Source organism: Molossus molossus, unplaced genomic scaffold (genome assembly GCF_014108415.1).
Source record: "Molossus molossus isolate mMolMol1 unplaced genomic scaffold, mMolMol1.p scaffold_m16_p_1, whole genome shotgun sequence".
Lineage (NCBI taxonomy): Eukaryota > Metazoa > Chordata > Mammalia > Chiroptera > Molossidae > Molossus > Molossus molossus.
This window is the reverse complement of record NW_023425344.1, coordinates 68,345,143-68,364,885: the sequence shown is the minus strand read 5'-3', so window position 1 is coordinate 68,364,885 and position 19,743 is coordinate 68,345,143. Positions and strand designations below refer to the sequence as shown.

Here is a 19,743-nt window from a genome sequence, read left to right as displayed (position 1 = left end):
ATCCTTGAACAGCTTCTATCACTCTGTTCTCATTCTGCAAGATCATCGCTAAGGTGAAATGGGACATGCCTGACAGGCACGATAACCATCACTGATTCTCCACCTTCGTAGTCCTAATCACTGTTAATTTTATTTCCAGATTAAACACTCAGTGTGGCCTCTACTAGCAACATTGGCAGTGGATTTTGTACACTTAGGGGCCATGATGAACAAAATAACACGAGTTTAAACCAAGCACAAGAGACAATGATGTAATGAAGAGTCGCAGTAAACACGAGATGTACGAGCCTCCTGTCAGCACAACATGCATACTGCTTTAGAGCAAACTGTATTTTATAAGTAGAAAGGGTACGTTCTAAATAACTATGACAAGTATGGTATAGTAAGTACATAAGACATTAACATAGTCATTTATCATCATTATATGTGCAGAGTTGATGTGCTATCCTTCTCTTCACCTGGCAGCACAGTAGGTTTGCTCACACCATTACCACAAGCACGTGAGCAATGCAGTGTGCTGTGACATTTTGATGCCTATGACTAGGCGGTCTGAACTTGTCAGCTCTCACAATAATCTTTTTTTTATATATATATATACTCACCAGAGGATATTTTTGCTTTTATCTTCAGATAGAGCGGGAAGGCGAGAGAGAGAAACATCAACGTGAGAGAGACACATTGACTGGTTGCCACCAGCACAACCCCAACCGGGGCGGAGGATGAACTGCAACCGCCCTTAGCGGGAGTCAAACCTGGGACTCCTCCTTTCGCAGGCCAACACTCTAACCGCTGAGCCAAACTGGCCAGGGCCCTCACTATAATCTTATAGAACTACTGTGATATGTGTGGTTCATTGTAGACTGAAATGCCGTTATGCAATGCACGACTTTATTAGTTTTGGCAAAAGCCAGTCACTGGCGACGTTAGCAGGGGAAGCTTTCGTGGAATGGCAGGAAGGACAGAGAAAGAAACTAGATAATAACAGATTTGGGAGTGACCTTGCAGGAAGAAGGGAGGGGTGTGGGGATTAGAGACTGTCTTTCTAAGAAGTTGGATTGCCAGGGAAACCAGAGCTATATAGAAATCAAGAGCTAAGGAAGACTTTTTCCTGGTGATAGAGGTTTGAGCATGTGGTGATCCAACTCAGATGGAAACCGGCTCTACAGAGTGGCCTGGGGTAGGGGCAGGAGTGGAGAAAGGAGTAGGGACAAGTCTTCCAAATTAGGGGGTCTACGGGGGACACATACTTAAGGCAGGTGAGGGGTTTGTCACACAGTTGTCATTGTGAGCGTTTTGTTCATGTGAATACAAATATTTTCTTCATGCTTTATATAATGGGCATTTTCTATTGCCCACCCTTCCCATTTTCATTCCCCTTCCTTTTACGACAGCCCCTTTATTTGCTCTTGGAAAACTTCCTCCCCACTGTGTGCAGCCTAAGTAGATTTCTCAGTTAAGGTGCCCTGCCTTCACCTAGGCAAAGGTCAGCTGAGCTCTCTCCCAAGATTTTGAATCTGGAGACTTTAACTGATACTGGGGTTTCAGGGTGGGGTGGGGTAATTAGAGTTCAATTATCCCAGTGACAGCCCTCTTCTACACCCTGTTTCTTTGGCCTACCCCTCAATTCTATGATTACCCATATCCTTGGGTAAATTGTGGTATCTAAGACTCTGGACCACAAAGCTTGGGTTCAGATTCAGGTTTGGGAACATCCTGACTGAGTGATGCGGAGCAAGTTACTTAACTTCTGTGTTCCTTGGCTTCCATATCTGTAAAGTGGGATTCGTAACAGGGCCTACCTTCAGTCATATGTCGCAGGACAATATTTCAATCAATGACAGATGCCATCAAAAAATTAAATAAATGGAGGGAAATTCCATATTCATGGAGAAGAAGATTCAATATTGTCAAGATGTCACTTCATCCCAACTTTATCTATAGATTCAATGCAATCCTGATCAAAATCCCAGCAAGTTATTTTGTGGACATCAATAAACAGATTCTAAATTTTACATGGAGAAGCAAAATACCTAGAATAGCCAACATAATATTGAAGGAGAACACAGTTGGAGGACTGACACTACCCAAGTTTAAGAGTTGAAGATTTATTATAAAGCTACAGTACTCAAGACAGTCTGATGTTGGTGAAAGAATAGAGAAATAGGTCAGTGGAAAACATATATGTTATCAGAGTCTAAAAATAGGCTCACATAAGTATAATCAACTGATCTTTGACAAAAGAGCAAAGGCAATACAATGGAGCAAATATGGTCTTTCAACAAATGGTGCTGGAACAACTGGACATCCACATGCCAAAAAAAAGTGAATCTAGACACTGACCTTACACAAGTCACAAAAAATTAATTCAAAATGCATCATATACCTGAATGTAAAATGCAAAACTATAAAACTCCCAGAAGATAAGATAGAAGAAAACCGAGATGACCTTCGGTATGACAAGGATCTTTTAGATACAATACCAAAGGCATAAGCCATGAAAGAGGGAATCAATAAGCTCAACTTCATTAAAATTAAAATCTCTGCTCTGTGAAGGATGCTGTCAAGAGAATTTGAAGACAAGCCACAGACTGGGAGAAAATATTTTCAAAAGACACATCTGATAAAAGACTGTTATTCAGAATATACAAAAGGCTCTTTAAACTCAATGCTGTGAAAACAAACAAACCAGTTTTTTAAAAAATGGGCCAACGATCTTAACAGATACTTTATCAGAGAAGATATACGGATAGGAAATAAGCACATGAGAAGATGCTTCACATCATATCTCATAAGGAAAATGCAAAGTAAAACAATGAGACACCATTATACACCAATTAGAATGGCTAAAATCCAAAACAGTCATAACACCAAACGCTGACAAATGTGGAGCAACAGGCACTCTCGTTTATTGCTGGAAAGTATGCAAAATGGTACAACCACTTTGAAAGACAACTTGGCAGACTCTTACTATATGATTGAGCAGTTGTGCTGCTTTGTATTTACCCAAAGGAGTTAAAAACATGTTCACACAAAACCCTGCACATAGATATTTATAGCAACTTCATTCATAAATACCAAAATGTGGAAGCAGCACTTTAGTAGGTAAATGGATGAATAAACTATGGCACACCCAGACAATGGTATATTATTCAGTACTGAGAAGAAATGAAAAGCCATGGAGAAACCTTAAATGCATATTACTAAGTGAAAGAATCCAATCTGAAAAGGCTACATACTGTACGATTCCACATATAGGACATTCTGGAAAAGTCAAAACTGTGGAGACAGGAAAAAGGTCAGTGTTTTCCAGGATCTGAGAGGTGGGATGAGGAGAAGGACGAACAGGTGAAACACGGAGGATCTCTAGGGCATCTGTATAATACTGTCATGATGGTTACATGTCATTATACACTTGTCCAAACCCAAAGAGATACAACACTGGGAATGACGCCTAATGTACACTACAGACTTTGGTGATTATGATGAGCCAGTTTAGGTTCAGTTGTAACCAATGTACCACTCTGGTGGTAGGATGTTGATGATCGGGGAGGTTGCGCATGTGTGAGGAGGTGGGTATAGGGAAACTCTATTCCCCTCAATTTTGCTGTGAACCTGAAATTGATCTGAAAAAGTCTTAATTTTTAAACAAAGATTCATAGTGTTTTTGGATGGTGAGATTAGGGATTTTAAATTTTTCTTTAGCTTTTTTGTATTCTAAAATCTAGATATACTTATGGTTGGTGGTTGAATTAATAATCATACTTCTCAACTAATATTAGCTTATGAGCACTGGTCTATAAAAGCTCCTGTCCTGTTAATTCAGTAACAATTTCTCTTCATTCTTCTACCTCACTTCTGTCCCTCTGTTCATGAGCCACCATCCCATTCTTCCTTTTTCATATGTTCTTATAAAAAGGATATCATATAAAATATATCTATTTCTATTGCATGAAATTTAAGAAAAAAATTGCTGGTTGTCTTTGTCAGCTCATCTTTCTGCACATATAAACAATTAAGAAAAGGAAAATCAAAATTCTAGATAATAGAAGTGACTAGTGCAATGATAATTAAATGAAAGGGATCTATACTGAAGAATAGATTGCATTAAAATATGAATTTGAATATCATTAGCAAAAGCTACAATGATCTAATTAAAATAAACATTCTGAAAGGAAGCTAAAGATCAGTGTATAGACCATTGGTAGAAAAAATAAAAAGAGAAGTTGTATAAAATACAATCATTCATGATCATACCTGGTTCATAGAAGGTGATCAATAAATGCTTGTGAAAGAATGATTGTGTATCCAAAGTTTATTTTTACTATAAAAAATACCTTATATTATTTGCTGTGAGGCAGAAAGATAAGATAGATCTGAGTTCTGAGTCAGGTCATACTGTTTATCTCTTTTCTACTGATTTAAGCAAGAATTTCCTGGAATTCAGTTCTCTTCATGCAGGTTGGGCTCACAGAAACTTCCCTTTAAAGTAGTCTGCCTGGCCTCGGTCAGTTGTAGGCAGCATTCACTGTGGAACGGAGAGCTCCCCGTTACAGAGAGCCACTGCTACGATCAGTCAGGCAGATTGGAGTTTTGTTTTTCTTTTTCCTTTATGAAATGTGTCAGCAAATATTAACCAGTCTGATTAGGATCCCAGATGGCACTGCCGTGACGATGTTGCAGTTCGTCATTACTGGTGACGTGGACAAGGAGGAAAACAAAGGTCTGTTTCACTAAGGAAGGAATAAATAACAACCGAGCAAGGGGTTGCACCATCATTTTTCCTGCAGCTCTTTGCAGGGCTGCTAGGAAATGAGTGAGGAGGAAGGAGATTGGCATTCTGCTCCTCCTCCAGGAATGGATGCAATTTATTATTGTGTTAGCCGGGGCACAGACTTGCCAGAGCAAATCTCACCCAACTGTCAGGGAGTCTTTCTGAAGAAGGAAGAGGAAAATGATCCTTTGGTCTTTTATCTCTGTTTTGATTCCTTTTTTTTTCTACTGATTCCAAAATACTCAACTACAACCTACGGTCCAAGAATGTGTTAATTCCATCTAACATTGAGTAGCTGCTGGCTCTAGGCAGGATGCTATTATTTTAATATTTATTAAACTATCTTGAATAATAAAATGTCGACATCATTGGTAAAATATAAATAAATATTTTTAAAATTAGATATTCAGCTTTTGTCCTGTTATTCAAATCACAGGGCCAAACCTGTCTTGTATTTGAGTTCTCTTCTCAAAGACACCGCCTTACTTAAGTTCGTTGCCTTCCACCCCCCCACCCCCATGTGTGGATGCATACACTGGACACACACACACACACACACACACACACATATGCACACACACAATTTGCCTGGCTCCTGACTGGCAGATGTAAAAGTCACCAGGACATGGTACTTGCCTAAAAGGCTAAAGCTCCTCTGGCCACATCTGTAGCTCCTATGCCTGTCTTGCTTCGGTGGTCATATTTGATGCCGAACCCCAGCCACCTGGTCTTCATCCCTCATCTCAGTGCATCTAATTAGCTGTGAAAGGTTATCAGGAAGGAGAGCAGCACTGGAAAGACAAGGAATTGGGAGAGAAATAACTGCTGACAGAGTACCCCCTTTTTACCCTTTCCCCATACCCCCCCATCATAGCATCAGCCAAGGAGGTCCCAGTCCCTGCCTGGTCCTATAAATACCCGACCTTAATTCCTTATGAGCTACTGCCCACCCCAGCTCCTTATACCTCTTTTCCCTGGCCCACTGCCCACTCTCCAGTTCCCATCCAGGTGTTAAGGAATACTGTTCTGGACCACTTGCCAGGTGGGCGAGGGAGCCAGCCCTCAGGAAGTGTGTTCCTTCAAGGGCTCTCTACCACAGGAAGCCAGCTCACTGACTGACCCGGGCCCGTGCTCACCAAGTAGCTGCATGACGTTAGATTTTCCATGTGTTTTATTGAGATTGTGTCTGCAGCAGGTGTTGGATAATACCCATTAGATTTTGTTTACAGCCTTGTTTTATGGTCTAGACCATTTTGGAGCAGAGCCAGAATACTTTTCTCAAGAAAAGTTTGGCCCTGTGCCTGGAAGTCCCTTTGGCAGGTGAGCTGGCCGACCATCCAAGCAGAAGGCTTACCAAGACCACCTGATGATTCATACCAGGATGTGCACACCCCATCTTGGATGGCTTTTGTATGGAGCTGTTCCTAAAGAACACATAGAGTGATTCTACAGAGCTGCGGAGAGCACAACAACCTGAAATGTCTTTAAAGCTTTCCAGATCATTCTGACACCCAGCTAGGTTTGGGATCCAGTAATCTAGGCCAACCCTCTTGTTTCCCATATGAAGATACTGAGGCTCTAAAACTTCAAGCCTCATATCTTCTAAATATCAGTGTTCTTCCTACTACCCCATGCCGCATTCCTGCAAATTTCCTTTTGGAAATGTCTTCAAGGGCACTATGAAATTGAGCATGATTGTGAGCAAATAATTATCCTTTTGTACCATAAGTGCAAATATCAACATAGCCAAAAAGGGAAGTAACTTCTAAGTGCTATTATGATCTCACAGACTCTCACAGATTATCCTTGGAGAATTTCCGAACTAGACAATCATTTTCCTAGCTGTTATCCCACATCTTAATAAGAATAGCAGTATCGCCCTGGTCAGTTTGGCTCAGTGGTTAGAGCGTCGGCCTGTGATCTAGAGAGATACAGGTTCAGTTCCCGCTAAGGGCACGCACCTTGGTTGCAGTTTGTCCCCGGCCCTGGTTGGTCGTGCAAGTGGCAGCCACTCCATGTGTCCCTTTCATGTCGATATTTCTCTCTCTCTCTTCATCTCTCTCCCTCCCACTCTATCTGAACAAAAAATGGAAAAATGACCTCCGGTGAGGATAAAAAAAAAGAAAAAGAATAGCAGCATCAACAAACAAAAAATAAACATGCTTCACCCTAGCCAGGGTGGCTCAGCTGGTTGGAGCATTGTCCTGTGCACCAGAAGGTTACAGGTTAGATTCCTAGTCAGGGCACATACCTGGGTTGCTGGTTCAATCTCACATTGGGGCATGTACAGGAGGCAACTGACCGATGTTTCTCTCTCACACTGATGTTTCTTTTTTTTTCTTTTTAAATCCTCTTTTTTAGCATTTATCTTCAGATACAGCAGGAGGGAGAGAGGGAGGAAGAAAGAGAAATATCAATGTGAGAGAGACACATCAACTGGTTGCCACCCACACGACCCCAACCAGGGCCAGGGACAAACTGCAACCAAGGTACATGCCCTTAGCGGGAACCAAACCCGGGACTCTGGTCCATGGGCCGACACTCTAACCACTGAGAAAACTGGCCAGGGCACATCAATGTTTCTTTCTCTCTCCCTCTTCCTTTCTCTGTCTCTAAAAATCAATAAAAACATTTTAAAAAAATAAATAAAGTAAAACATGCAAAAAGAATAGAGAGTTTGTGAACAAAGTGCTTCTGTAATCACTAGGCATATATATATTTTTTCCTTTATTGATTTTAGAGAGAGAGGAAGGGAGAGGGAGAGAGAGATGGAAACTTCAATGAGAGAGAACATCTATTGGCCCCCTTCTGCATGCCCCCCACTGGGGATTTGGCCCACAACGTGGGCATGTGCCCTGACTGGAAATCAAACTGGCGACCTCTTGGTGCATGGGTCGATGCTCAACCACTGAGCCACACCGGCCTGGCTAGGCACATTTTAAAAGTAACTATGCATTCTATCAATTATAGCTCCATTGCTGTAAGTCTATTTTACTCCCAATTAACTTTTCTTGCAGTTTGTTAAAATCCTCTAAGTCACTGTACTGTTGTGATTAGATATGAACATGACTTTCTGGAGATTTAAACCCCAATTTATAGTGATTACTGGATCAATACTATAATTGGGATTATCCTATTAACTTGAATTTGGGACTTGGGAACAAATTTACTAAATTGGCAGATGGCAAAAATTCAGTGAGATTTCCACATAATGATTGTACTGAATCGTTCTTAAATTAAGAAAAATAAATGATCCATCAAAATATGTGATTTCCTCCCTCTTGCTTGTTTTCAACATTTCCAAAGGCCTATGTGCTAGATTCTGTATTGAGTACCAGAGAGCCCAAGGTGAATGCATGGTCACCTCATGTATGGAGCTCCCAAGTAAGCTCTGTGTTTTTCAGTCGGTGGGTCCCTATTGTTGTCAATTTGGTGAGCTTTAGTGAACATTTTTAAGTTAATGAAATCGAATAGAAAATATCAGAAGATAAGTATTGTTTTTAGTAACATTTTATTTTAGTGGACTAGATAAACTGTTGAATGTGAACATGTGTACTGGGTTACAATTTTTTTAACACTGAATTTTGTCCAAAGAGCTTGAAGTTCACTGGTACAGCAATATATTGACAGAGAAAATTTGTGATATCCTAAATATTCAACTGAAGCAAATATCCCATTAATCATAATTGTTTTAAAACAATTAGAAACATGACATTAGAAATGTACCAACAAAATTGAGGGAAATGGAAGTTTAAGTTGAACACCCAAAGAGTAATTGAGATGGTGAAAAAAAAATTTTTATTTTCGTAAGTCTTAAAATAGTAAGTGCTATGATAATTACCACTGCCATAATGGTATGCATGACCTTGAAACTCCAAATGGAAATTCCATATGGGATTAGCGAAGATGTGTGTGGTACATTGTGACCCATCTCAATAACCGAAACCAGCAATTGCCATCTTGTGACTACACCTCCCCCTTTCTACCCACCTCCTACTGTCTTTTATTAGAAACCTAATTTTTACAGTCTCCCCACCAAGATATAGTCCTTGTTTTCTCCATCCTCCTCCTTAACCAGTTAGAATCCAAATCATGGTTATTCTTTTTTCTTTTTTTAACTCATCTTTATTGCTGAATGTATAATAGATGCCCCCTTTTGTTTCCTTATTGACCCCCTTCTCCCCAATTCCACCCTCCTCCTGTCTTCCTCACACTATTGTCGGTGTCCATTGGTTATGCACATTTGCATAGAAGTTCTTTGATTTATCTCATCCCGCCCTCCCTCCCCTCTTCCCTTTTGAGGTTCATCCGTCTGACAACCAATTTGTACTTCTTAATTCCTTCATCTTTTCCACCCATCCCCCCATTCCCACCCATCTAGCAACCAACAAAAAGTTCTTTGTATCTATGAGTCTGTTTCTGTTCTGCTTGCTCATTTTGTTTGTAGATTCAATTGTTGATAGGTATGTATTAATTGCCATTTTATTGTTCATATTTTTGTTCTTCTCCTTCAAGAAGATCCTTCAACATTTCATATAATACTGGTTTGGTGGTGATGAACTCCTTTAGCTTTTTCTTGACTGGGAAACTCTTTATATGGCCATCGATTCTAAATGGTAGCTTTGCAGGATAGAGCAATCTTGGTTATAGGTTGTTGCTTTTCATCACCTTGAATATCTCTTGCCACTCCTTTCTGGCCTGCAAAGTTTCTTCTGAGAAATCAGCTGACAGTCTTATGGGAGTGCCTTTGTAGGTTACACACTGCTTTTCTCTTGCTGCTTTTAATATTCACTCTTTGTATTTAACCTTTGGCATATTCATGATGATGTGTTTTGGTGTGGACCTCTTGAGGTTCATCTTATTTGGGACTGTCTGTGTTTCCTGGACTTGTATGTCTGTTTCCTTCACCAAGTTAGGGAAGTTTTCAGTCATTATTGTTTCCAATGGGTTTTCAATTTCTTGTTCTCTCTCTTCTCTTTCTGGCACCCCTATAATGTGACTATTGGCATGCTTCAAGTTGTCCCAGAAGCTCCTTACACTATCCTCATTTTTTTGGATTCTTTTTTCTTTTTTGCTGTTCTGATTGGATGTTTTTTGCTTCCTTATATTCCAAATCGATGGTTTGCTTCTTGGCTTTACCTACTCTACTATTGATTCCCTGTAAATTATTCTTTATTTCAGTTAGTGCATCCCTCATTTCTGACTGGTCCTTTTTTATATTTTGATGTTCTCACTAAGTTCCTTGGAGGTCTCCTTAAGTTCCTTGAATGTCTCACTAAGTTTTTTGAATGTCTTACCAAGTTCCTTGAGCAACCTTATAACCTGTTTTGATCTCTGAGTCTGATTAATTGCTTATCTCCATTTTGTTTAATTATTTTCCTGCAGTTTTGTTCTTTTCTTTCATTTGGGACATGTTTCTTTGTCTCCTCATTTTGGCTACTTTCCTGTCATTGTTTCTATGTATTAGGTAGAGTTGCTATGTCTCCTAGGCTTTGTAAGATGGCCTATTGTTGTAGGTGTCCTGCAGGGTACTGTGGCACAGTCTCCCTGATCGCCCCAGCTGGGCCCTCGAAGTATACCCTTAGTGTGAACTGTACACTGTTCTGTTGTAATTGAGTCTTGACTGCTGTTGGTACGTCAATGGGAGGGATTTATTCAGGCTGATGAGCTGTAAGGACTGGCTGTGCCCACTGACCACTGGCCTCAGACTACCTTGGAGGACCAGCTGTGTAGGGACACACCACACAGAGCAAGACTTACTTCATTAGTGCTCTGGTACCCATTGAGTGTGTCACTTGTGGAGGTGGTTGGGTGGTGGTGTTTCGATGTGGTTTGAAGCTGTCCAGTGGATGTGCTGGCTTTGGAGCCAGGTCAGCCACTGCCTGTGTTATATCCAGGGCCACCTGGCATAAGCTACAAAGTGATCTGTAGACAGTTGATTCTGCTTCTTGTGCTGGGCTTGGAGATGCCCAGGAAAAGCCAAGTTGTGATCCAAGGCTGGCTGCTTCTTGTGCCAGGCCTGGGGCCACTTAACAAGAAGTATGGGGCTCGCTGAAACCAGATGCTGCTTGTTTGGAGATTTTAGGAAACTGAAGCAAGATCCAAGACAGGCCAATCCTGTGGTAAAGCTTTTGGAAACAGCTTGGGTGGGCCCGAAAGTTGGGTGGGGCAGGGCCTCAGGGAATCACCAGGGTGGGGCCAACAGTGTGAGCCAGGTTGCTGGAGTCCCAGATATGGCAGTCGTCTGCCACCCCAGGGAAGGGCTCACCAAAGGAACATCAGCGTCCATTTGACCAGGAGAAAGCCACCACCCCAGCTCTTGTCCTGAGGCCAAATAGTTCAGTTCTTCCCTGTATGTTTCTGGTGCCCTTCAAGCTGCCTCCCCTCTGAGCTCAAAGGGAGCAAGTCCGAGTAAGTCCATGTGCGGGCCCTTTAAGAGGAGCTGCCTGGGGCTCTAGCAGCCTCAGCCTCCCTCTGCCCCAGTTCCCGCTAGTTTTTACAGCCAGAAGTGATGGGGACTTCTCTTCCTGGCACTAGAACCCTGAGTTGGGTGCCTGGTGTGTGACAGAGACCCCTTGCTCCTCACAGAGGATCTTCCCAGCTGAGGTGTCCTCCTGATTTTTATCCGCCACACGTGGATGTGGGACCAGCCCACCCACGCCTCGGCCCCTCCTACCAGTCTCAATGTGGCAGCTTCTTTAATTTTGTAGTTGTAGGACTTCTATGCAGCTCGATTTCAGGGGGTTCTGAGTGATGGTTGTGTTGTAGTTTGGTTGAAATTTTGATGTGGTTGTGGGAGAAGGTGATACCGTGTTTACCTACGCTGCCATCTTGACCAGAAGTCATTCTTTTTTTAAAAGATGTATTGCATCCATGTCTTTCTCTTTCTACTGCCTTTCTCACTGCTTGTCCAGACTATTGTTTAAAATACCTGTCCATCTCTATTACTTTGCTCCCCCTATATATCCCATGTGTCACAAACTGGTCTTTGATGCTGCCATTTCTGTCCTGTGCACTTCATTTCTATCCTAGCCCTTCATGAGCTAAAAGATTTTGCGCTCTGAAGTCAACAGTATTGTTTATTAGCTATTGACTTTGGGTAAATTAAATATTCTGAGCTCCAGTTTTATCAACTATGAAATGTGACTTTAATGAGTACTCCTCATAGGGTTAGTGTGGGTTTGAAATGAGATAATGCTTATGAAGTCTTTAGGACATAGGACACCTAGAGCATAGTAAGTGCTCAATATAATGTTTCTACATCATAACACATCACTAACCTTTATGATGGCGTCTACCCTCTTTAAGACACTACTCAACTTTTCTAAGTCTGAAATACTATATTCTTAATATTTCTGATTCACAACCTGGCCCACCCCCAAGCATTGTAGCCTCTGAAATGTTTTTGTCCTCTCCCTTAATTGCTACTTCTATAATGCATACTCATCCTTTTTGGCTGTGCCAAATTCCAAATTCTACATTGTACTTCTTGTCTTCTTTCATTCTCGTGGCACTTAACAGTACATGTGATTATTGTTTCTCCTGTGTATATCTTGATACATGAGAACTATAGGAGAGATGCCATAGCAAACATAAAAGTACATATGCCAGATATGGTACCATATATATAGGAAAAATACGTTTGAAAGAATAAGAACTAGATGACCCATTTCTGTTTCCAGACTCTGTGAGGAACTATGCTTGTCTGGCAACTTTGATAATTTGATTCTAGTTAACTAACCTTTGTTTTCTTAGCATAAAAGCAAATTGCAGGGAGACACTTAGTAACTGGATTTTATGTAGACCTCAAAGTTATCGGTGTCAATCCATCTTCTCCATCCCTAAGAAGCTATACAACCACCACCAGATAAACAGGAGCCCTTTTATCTCTATATTTCTCACTCCTTTTCTCCTTTTCATGGTGAATAAATTCACCACATTTCTCTTCTCACTTCCTTCATATACTTCTTTTGTCACTATTCTGTTTTGATAACTCTAAAATGGAAATAATCAACACGTGTTGTGAAATATTTTCTACCTAAATGAGAATTAAATTTATTCAAACTAAGTGAATGAATACTCAAGATGTACATGCTATTGGTTGAGTCTAAACTAATCCAGCATTTCTAAAACAATTCTAAGTGAACAGGAAATGTATTCCCTTAGTTTCTCAAATATTTAATTTAAGGCTGAATGCAATGGAATCCTACTGCTGCACAAAAATATTCCTGACATTCTATATTTTTGAGCACCAGTTATGTGTTAAACTATATAATGAGAGATTGGATTCTTCTGTAATGTCTAATAACTTTCTTGAGAATAAAATGAGAATCCCTATTAAACAATCTATAGTGTTGGTTTTCTTTTTCAGCACTTGAGTAGGATTGAAGGACCGCGTTTTGTCCTCTATGGGAGAATATGGTTCTAAATAATGGGTATTTTAACCTTAATCCAACTCAAATGTCATTTAGGCATAATCATCTCTTGTATCCTGCCTGCTCTGGTTAACAATTTTTGTAATATATTTCACAGTTGAGAGATTAAGCCTTAGAAAGAATTCATTATGAAAAGAATGAATACAAACCACACTAGCCTTTTGGAGAAGGAAAAAGAAAGACCAGGCAGATGAGATTGCAGTGGGGTGGAGTTGGACATTTTTAACACAGACCTAGTTTTAGAAAGGTACCCTGAAAGAGAAGTTTAGTGATGTACTATTAAGGTACTCTCTAGCTCTTTAATAACTGTTTCACACATTCAGCATGCTAGCCTGCTGAAAAAATTACTGTTGCTCAGTTGAAGTGCTAAACTAATTTGTAGAGGAAATGCAACAGAACTATTGTAACAGGAGAAATAAGAAGCAGGAACCACCTACAATAGTCATCTTTGAAAAATATCATTTGTACCAGAGTATCCAGTATTGTTTTAAAAATCTGAAGAAATGTTTCCCCTCAGGGAACCAATGACTAACCAAGAAATGTTTAGCGATTCCTTCTGGGTGGGAATAAATCCTGCCATTACACTTTTTGTGAACCTTGATGGCCATGTAGATCAAGCATACCTCAAAATCATATATGGTTTTTCCTTTTTCTCCTTCCAACTGATAGTCTTAAACTTTATCTTACAATCATTTAAGGATTCTTATAACTTCACTATTTTTCTTACATTCATAGTTTTTCAAAAGAGGTCTAAATATTTAACTGACTGTCTGGGAGAACAACATCTAAGCCTGCCAATTTCAGTGGTGTAAATATTCCCATGATGGCCGATTGCAGGTTACCTGTATGATGTTACTGAATACAGAGTGGAAAGAACACAATCAGGTGTGAGCCAGCTCTAGCACACTACTGGTTGTAGGCATACTACTCCTTATCTCTCACCATGTATGTTCCTTAGTAGTAGCTCCAGAATTTTTATATAAAAGGAGATTGTAGGACCAACCTAACTGGAAAGGAAGGCTCATATAAACTGCACTGTTTTTGTTTTATTATATGTTTATTTGGAGTGAATTGGGGCATGGTCAAAGATAGCCATGGTAAGAGAAGCTGCAGCTCTTTAATCCATGCCATTCAGCCACCTTAGCATGGCCCCTATGTTTTTGAGCCTTTTCCCTGTTTTTGAGTCATTTTGGCAACTTCCCCAACATTCTCTGAATCACAATGATTTGAAATCTTGGGATCATCCTTGACCCCTTCCCTAGCCTTGCTTCCTACATGCCACCAGTCATTAAATACCACCAGTGCCACCACTGCCATGGTTCTCATATCCTTTTCTCGTCCTTTCCTTTGTACGAACAACACTGAAAGATTCCTCCCTACCTCTTATGTGGTGATGGCCTTGTAGCTGATCTCCCTTCCTGTGGATTCTTCCCTGCTGGTCAGTGATACTTGAAATCTGCTTCTTTTGTAAACTGCCTGATTCTTTCATTGGCCTGTTGGCAAACCTCTAGTAGCTTCTTAATGCCTACCAAAAAGGCCCAACTTTCTTAACAAAGCCTTTAAGTCTTTCTGGTCTCACCCAACCTAACATCTCAGCTTTTAGCTCCTGATAGCCACTTTTATATAACTACATGCCAATAGCAGTTATTGTACAAACGGCATCTAATCTGAAAAGTCAGGCACATCCAGACGTGTACTAGCTGCTAAGTATTTCGAATGATTTAATTTTAAAATCTTTGTAATGCTTACGAGTACACTATGTTTACATTTCCAGGACAACCCACCCTTCCCTGGATAAATGGTATGTTCCGCCCCTACTACCCGCAGTGTCTGCACCATTCTCTTTGTGGATCCCACTGAATTCCTCCCCCTGTGCACTTGAAATCATTCCCGTTATTCAAGGTTGGGCTCAAATGCATGTAGACATTAAAAAACAGAAAAGAGGAGATAATATTTCTTAAAACCAGAAGTAAAAGAAATAACTGGCATCTGAATGGCTCAAACCAGTAGCTAGAGATTGACTGGGGCCCCAGTAGGAAAGAATGTCCAGGACCAATGAGGAGCAATGATAAGCAACTCCTAGGAAGGCATTTGAGTGCTTCTGAGCCACAGAGGTGTCACATGCCTCCAAGCCGGGGTGGTTCTAAGCCTTCTATAGCTGGCTAAGCCCTCCAGAGCAGCATCTTGTAAGTCTGCCTCAGCTGGGCAGAATTAACTCCAGATTTCTTCCCAGACACGTAATGGCGTCTAATTATATGCTTGGGACTCATGTGCAGAACTAGTTTAGACAAAGTAGGGAACTAGTAGAATATCTAAAAACCCAGATAGTTCATCAAGATAAAACAAGATCTGAAACCTCAACTTTAGAGAGGAACACCCTTCCCATTTTTGCAGCATAGATTCTTGGCATGAGGACATTCATGGTTTTAATGTGGGTTATAAAATGGGAAACCTCAGGGTTCTAAGGTTCCATTGGGTAGGACTTGTTTCTCCATTCTCCAGTCTTTACATTTTTGCTACATTTTACACATTTGGCATAAAACTGTGTTTACTGGGTTTTAAAAATACAAAAGAATGGTTTTAAAAATCACCCATAATCCCACCATATCTTAACCCACTAATTCTTTAGTACATTTCCTTCTAATATTTTTCTGTATATGTATTTTCTTTACATATTATAGTAGATACATATCTTGTATCCCATAGCAAACCAAATCATTGATAGGACTGATCAAAAATTAGAGGAAAATGAGGAATTATAAAAGTGATACATATATTCCTAAGATTCATCTTTCGACTTAAAATATCTGTATTCACATTATTCTCTAGCCTTTTGATACTGGGCAGATGTTTTCTTGAAAACAGAACCACTGATTGAAGTTTTACATCCTCTTTCTTTCATAAACTCATAGTGGACTCTCAACATTTTTCTACTGTCAAGTGTTTATAACTATTTCCCTCTTCTATAGCTGTCTCACTCACACCTAATTCAATAGCTACATTTTTTTAGCAACCCATCTTTGTCAAGTCTTGCCAAAGCATTCAACGTAGTTTCAAAAAACCACATCGCTTTTCCCTTGTTTCATCTTTTGTATGTAATGTAGTCACAGTATGTGGAAACAAGAACAAGGACAACTGACATGAAAAGTTCAGGAAGAACCACTGACTTGGGGTCTCCATACAACATACGTGATCAGAGCAGAACTGAGAAGGCCTGTCTGAGGGGATCTACCAGCTGCCAAGTCCTCGGCTTCATCAGTCAACCTTCCATTAGGGATGGAAAGCTCATCAGCTAGGGAGAAGTTATTCAGAGAGCTTCTACTGCATAGTCCTAAGTGAACTTCATTGTTCATAAACCTATCAGTTATTTTGTTTACTTCCTTAGGCTCAATTCCCAGAAGTAGAATTATTGGTTCAAAGACTATAGATATTTGTAATGTTCTGGAACTCTTCATCAAGTTGTATTCCCATAAACAAGACTGCGAATGCCATTTTCATCCCAACTTGCAACCACTGAACATTATTTTTAATTTTTGCCAATTAAATAAGCCAAAATGTAATGTTTTGTGTTGTTACCTAAATATGATATTATATAATGGAGTGGCTTGTCAGCTTTACCTGGGAAGATTCTTATACATTTTTGTGTCTTATAAGATTTTAGCTACAAAGTATATCGCAATTCATTACTTATATTGTTAGCATAAAGCAAATAGCATTGATTTATATTCTTGCTTTATAATCTATTATAAAATATTGGTAAATAAATTATATTAGGCCTGTACCAGCAAAAATATGTGGGAGGGAAGAGGGGAGAAGAGGAGGGGGAAAAGAGGGAGGGAAGGAAACAAGGGAGATCCAGTAACAGTACAGAGAATAAGCATTAGCTGAAATGCAATTGGAAATCAAAAAGCATTTTAAAGTTTTGCCTTATACAAAATCATAGCAAGCTGAAATTTTAGTCTCAGTACAACTTCCTCGCCACTATTACCTTAGTGAATTTATCACAAACTTAAATGTTACCAAAAAAGATATTAGGAGTAAATATAGATATTAGTGTTTGCTAGGTTGAGAAGACAAATCTGAAAGCATATTGTTTAATTTTTTGTGTTTTTTTCCTATAAATTTATTTAGATATTTAATTTTCTCTTAACTAGTTTAAACAAAAAGAGATATTATAGTCAGTTACTTACAAGCCCCAAATAAGATGTATCCCATCTGAGGATAGATTAAAAACTGTCCATCTCCATACATAGCAGATGTCCTTAGAGGAAGAGAGTTTATTTTCTAAATTAGCCCAGTGAAAAAAGAACACTGAAGAAAAGAAAAAAATATATATATACATATATATATATCTCCTTTGTATAAGACCCTATATTTAATTAAGTTGAGGAAAATATAAGAATACGTATGGTGGCAATATAACTCCATATTTTGAACTACAATTATTCTCAAAACATCCACAATGTACAGTTACCTTGCCTACATAAGTCCTCAAGGAAAAACCTGTTCTTAAATGCATTCAATAAAAGCTAAATGAAATCATCGAAAGTATGGCATCCGATGAAGGCAGGCTAAATGAATAAGGCAGTATTTAACACACGTTTGCTGAGAGCTTATTCTGAGCCACTCACTGGTCTAGGCACGTCAGGTACATCAATGAGCAAAAGTAGACAAAGGTCTCCCTCTCCGAGCCTGCATTGCAGCAGGGCATGACCATCAGTTATGCAATACTCGCAGCAAGTGAGTAAATGTTTTGGTATATTAGAAGGTGATTAGTGCTATAGAAAAAAAAAAAAATATATATATATATATATATATATATATATATATATATATATATATAATAAGTAAGCACAGTAGGACTTCAGATGTAACAGAGAGTGAAGTCAGAGGACTTGCAATTTAATAACAGCCGGATCTGGAGGGACCTCACTGAGATAATGACACATGAGCGAAGACCTAAGAAGCCCTGTGTGATCTCTACCCTCCCCTGCTGATCAGCTCCCGATGCCCGCAAGTTCCTGCCTTTGACCTAGCTGTGTCCTCCGCCTGGAGAACAAAAGATAAGGCAAAATGTGAGAAGGACCCTGAGGTGGGTAAAACAATAAACAAACTGCTACAGGACGTGAGAGATGGGGAAATTGCTTGTTGTTGATGAATTCAGAAAAGGCCTGAGGGAGAAATTATCTTTCAAAAATGCTTTCCTACTTCTGGGAATATATCCTAAGAATCCCGAAACACCGATCACCCCAAGTTAATAGCAGAGCTATTTACATAGCTAAGATTTGGAAACAGCCCAAGTGCCCATTAGTAGATGAGTGGATAAAAAAGCTGTAGTAACCCAGCCAGTGTGGCTCAGTGGTTGAGCGTCAACCCCTGCACCAAGAGGTTGCTGGTTCAATTCCTGGTCAGGACACATGCCCAGGTTGTGGGCCCGATCCCCAGTGGGGAGTCTGCAGGAGGCGGCCAGTCAATGTTCTATCTCATCGATGTTTCTATCTCTCTCTCCCTCTCCCTTCCTCTCTCTCTAAAATCAACAAAGAAAAAAAACATGCTTTTTAAAAATCTGTGGTACATTTGCACAGTGGAATGCTACGCAGCTATATAAAAGAAGGATCTGTTACTCTTTCAGACAGCATGGATGGACCTGGAGACTATTATGCTAAGCAAAATAAGCCAGTTAGAGAAAGACAAATATCACATAAACAAAATAAGTCTAGGGGTATAGATATAGATGCATGGAACATAATACCAGAACTTGAAGAGGTGGGGGGGGGGATTGGTTTGGAGGGGACAGGAAGAGATTAATCAAAGAACATATATGCACATACATGGGGAAGGTCTGGGATGGGGCAGGGGTTGGCTGGAGGAGGGCAGTGGGAGACATTTGTAATACTATCAACAATAAAATAAAATAAAAATACTTTTCAAATATATCCCACTTGCTGTCATGTCTATTATCTGCATACATCACGAATTCAATTCATTTTTACCTCCCATTTTGTCCTCTTGGAGGCAGTAGAATTTGAGAGTCAGACTCACCTGGATTTGAATTTCAACTCTGCCACTTAATAAATGTGCAACTTTGGCAAACTACATTTCTTTGAGCCTCGGTTTTCTCATCTGTAAAACAAGACAGTAATTCTTTGAAGCTTGTTGTAAGAAAAATAAGTAACACACAAGTTCTGACAAATGATCATGAGAGAGGATACCAGTCTTGAAAGAAATGGATCAGATAGTAAAGGACATTTTTTAGACCATGCTAAGAAGAATGTACCTTATTTTATGGGTAATAGAGAACCATTCAAATTATTTTGCACAGAGAAAGGACATATTTGTATGTTTTTGAAAGATAACAGCAGCAACTTGACTGTGCAAGACTGAATGGTATGATATTACCGTGTTATCGGATATGATAAATTCAGTTAAGCTTGGTAATGACAGAGAGGGTGGATTTGATAACTGGCAATCAAATTATGTTTTCTAAACCTTTTATCTAGACAGTATGTCAATTCTCAAAATATAGACAAAAATATA

At 39.7% G+C, this 19,743-nt stretch overlaps 1 protein-coding gene across 2 annotated transcripts in view; it reads left to right on the top strand.

Annotated features, from left to right (window-relative positions):
* Nucleotides 1–19,743, top strand: part of GPRIN3 (GPRIN family member 3) — a 67,961-nt gene that overhangs the window by 32,577 nt on the left and 15,641 nt on the right. The gene's annotated exons all lie outside the window — the stretch shown is intronic.